Here is a 4065-nt window from a genome sequence, read left to right as displayed (position 1 = left end):
AAAAAAAAAAAAAAAAAAAAAAAAAAAAAAAAAATTAGCTGGGAGTGGTGCCTCACACCTATAATCCCAGCTACTTGGGAGGCTGAGGCAGATGAATTGTTTGAACCTGGGAGACAGAGGTTGCAGTGAGCCAAGATCACGCCACTGCACCCCCGCCAGGGCCACAGAGCAAGACTCTGTCAAAAAGAAAGAAAGAGAGAGAGAGAGAGAGAGAGAGAGAGAGAGAGAGTCACCATAATTACATATTTAATTTTAAAAACTCAACAGACAAAATAATCCTTATCTCAAACAAAATTTATAAACCTTTACAGATATTCACTATCATACTCCCTCTCCATGATTCTTCTAAATGAATTCTATGACTCCTTTTGTTTTTGAAATATATTTTTAAGTCTTTTGTTAATCATATACTTTACCTGGTTTCTATGGGTTTCCATTACTCCTCCTGCTTTCAAAATGCTTTTCAAATATATATCGTCAGTCTTTTAAAGTTTGTTTACTTGTGAGTGCAAGGGCTTGCCTTTCTTATGGATCCTCAAACTACTCCTGAAAAGGTTTATGGGATAAACCTTAGATTGTGCTCAGGTGTGAAAGAGAATCAATTAATTACTTCTACCTGGAAGTTACTTGCGCCCCTTATCTCTTTCTGTAAGTATTTTTTATGTAAATGACCAAAGTCATAGCTTAAAAATTGCCAGATGTATGATTTTATTTCCAAAACATTCTCTATTAAAAGACTGAAAACAATCCAAGTGTCCATCAGTCAGGGCCTGGTTAAATAAATTATGATGTATCTACCCAATGGAATATTATGTGGAATATTATGCAGTTATTAAAAAATCAGGAAGCTCTCTATGTACTGATGTAAAAACATATCTTGTTAAACGTTAAAAAGCAATGTGTAGTACAGTGTTTAGAGTGTTCTACTTTTGTGTAACAAAGGAGAAAGAGAGGAGAACATATATTTGCATAAACACTGGAAGAACATGCAAAAAAGCAGGTAAAATGGGATGGAAGGTGAGAGAGAATGAGACTTGTCAACGTACACCTTTTTTTTTTTTTTTTTTTTTTGAGATGGAATCTCATTCTATTGCCAGGCTGGAGTGCAATGGTGTGATCTCGGCTCACTGCAACCTCCACCTCCCAGGTTCAAGCGATTCTCCTGCCTCAGCCTCCCAAGTAGCTGGGACTACAGGTGCACGCCACCACACCTGGCTAATTTTTGTATTTTTAGTAGAGAGGGGGTTTCACCATGTTGGCTGGGTTGGTCTTGATCTCTTGACCTTGTGATCTGCCTGCCTCAGCCTCTTAAAGTGCTGGGATTACAGGTGTGAGCCACTGTGCCTGGTCCAATGTACACCTTGGTATGTAGTTCTGAATTTTGAACCACGTGAATGTATTACCTTACTAAACAAGACGGCAGAAAGGACAAGGAAGTGGCTACCTTTGGAGGATCAGAAATAGAGGGAATGTATCAGGAGGCTGATGTTTTGCATTATAAGCATTTTTGGCACAATTTGAATTGTCAAATAATGTGCAGATTATCTGGCATTCAGTGGATTACCATCAGAAGAATTAAAAAGAGCAATAGTTAAAAGTGGTTACTTCTAGGAAGTATGTCTGAAAATGGAGAGGAGTGAGGCAGGCAGATATTGCATTTCATTAAAAACCTGTGCTATTGCTTATTTTTAATCTTATGCCTGTGTTACTAGGATAAAAATCAAAATAGAACATCCCACTACCCCACCCCAGCAAAAAGAAGGCAGAAAATGGAAGCTTATATGGATAAAGAGAACGTATCTTCTAGTCACAAAGAGGGACTGTGTTTACTTTGTAAGCTTTCCTAGTCAAAACTGTCTCCTTAGTTCTGAGTTAAGACAATATATTTAACTAAAGCAACCAAGACGCAGCCTCTTCAACAGGAAAAGCAATGTCTGGTTATGATAAAGATACAATTAATCTTTTAAAAATATGTGTTGGAAACCATTCCATATCAGTTCATATAGACTAACATCATTTTTTAAAGCTGCTGCATAAATTCCATAGTGTAGAGAAACTGTAATTAAATTATTTCCCTTTTAGTGGACATTTCTGTTGTTACAAACAATGCCACAGTAAACATCCATGCACTCATAAATCATTGAGCTTATATGCAAGAAGAGATTCCTAGAAATGGAATTAGTGGATCAAAGAGCACATTCTATTTTCTAGATTTTCCACAATGAATATGTGGAAAATATAATATTCAGAAAAAAAAAGTAAGCTAAAAGAATTAACTGTAAGGTGAAGGTCCTGTTTTCTTAGTATTTTGTAGTCTGTCTGATACAAATTTTTACCCTTTCAGAAACAAAGGAAGAGGGCCTGGTTTGAAACAGATCATAGGTACTTGTCATGACTGGTTCATCGTAAACTAGAAAGTGTCACTGCCATCTCAGACACATGAAGACATATGTCTGGTAGGAAGCTGCTTTCTTTTTAATATTAAAACTTTGTTTTCATAGAATTTTGGCCAGGTGCAGTGGCTCAAGTCTGTAATCCAAGCACTTTGGGAAGCTGAAGCAGGAGGATCACTTGTGCCCAGGAGTTCAAGACCAGTCTGGGCAACATAGTAAGAGCCCATCTCTGCAAAAAATAAAAAATTAACTGGGCATGGTGGCGTGTGCCTGTGGGCCCAGCTACTCAGAATGCTAAGGTGGGAGGATCTCTTGAACCCAGGAGGTCAAGACTGCAGTGAGCTAGGATCGTGCCACTGCACTCCAGCCTGGGTGACAGAGCAAGACTCTGTCTCAAAAAAAAAAAAAAAAAAAAAAAAAAAAGACATTATTTTGAGATATTATTTGTTAAGGTTCACTTTGTTTTAATAGAATTCTCCGAACTATAATTCTAAAATGAAGTAAAATTCAAAGTAGAGCAATTATCTGTTATGTTTGTAAAACTTTGTTTTGCTTAACATCAAGTGGAATTTGGTAAAAGTCTTATTTTATCGGCAGGGTTCTAATTACTAAAAGACTTGAAGGCCCAAATTATAATGCCTCCAGTACGAATCCTAAGGACTATGGTATCATTACAATCCCTTGTATTTGGGTAGTATAGAGAATTAGAAAAAAACGAACACAAAAACTTCTTATTTTACGCAAGAACTGGGTGTTTTGCTTGAATTACCGGGATAATCGGTATAGCGCTCACATCTAATCATTGAGTTTTGCCTGTGTAGACACGGTATAAAGAAACCTCTAAGATAAAACTTTAGTGAAATTATAGATCCCCAAAGATTAATTTCTCTCAGCAGCAAGAAATGACTACAACCTAAATGGTCTTACTGAAAGGTTGGAGCTAGGTGCTGGAAAGTTGAGGCAGGAAGCTATTCAAGATTCTCCTGTTGTGCCAACCCACCGCAGAATGGCTCTTTCATGTATTCCCTTCCACTTCCCCTTGTTCTTTTTCCACGGGTGGTATCATTGTGGGTGAACAGGGGAGGTTAGAATTAGAGTGAAGAAAAGGGTTGGTGTTTGATATGGTTGGGATATTTGTTCCCACCCAAATCTCATGTTGAAATGTAATTCCCAATATTGGAGGTGGGGCCTGGAGGGAGGTGATTGGATCATGTGGGAGGAATTTTCTCATGAACAGTTTAGCACCATCCCCTTGGTGTTGTCTTCCTGATAGTGAGTGAATTCTCGTGAGATCTGGTCGTTTAAAAGAGTGCTGGCATCCCCCACTTCTCTCCCGTTCTCCTGCTTTCGTCATGTGATGTACTTGTTCCCGCTTTGCCTTCCACCACGATTGTGAGCTCCCTGAGGCTCCCCAGAAACCGAGTAGATGCCAGCACCATGTTTCTTGTATGGCCTGTAGAACTGTGAGCCAATCAAATGTCTTTTCTTTTTTTTTTTTTCTTTTTTTTCTTTTTATTTATTTATTTATTTATTATTATTATACTTTAAGTTGTAGGGTACATGTGCATAATGTGCAGGTTTGTTACATATGTATACTTGTGCCATGTTGGTGTGCTGCACCCATCAACTCGTCATTTACATCAGGTATAACTCCCAATGCAATCCCTCCCCC

This window comes from Theropithecus gelada, chromosome X (assembly GCF_003255815.1).
Source record: "Theropithecus gelada isolate Dixy chromosome X, Tgel_1.0, whole genome shotgun sequence".
Lineage (NCBI taxonomy): Eukaryota > Metazoa > Chordata > Mammalia > Primates > Cercopithecidae > Theropithecus > Theropithecus gelada.
This window is presented reverse-complemented; position numbering follows the sequence as displayed.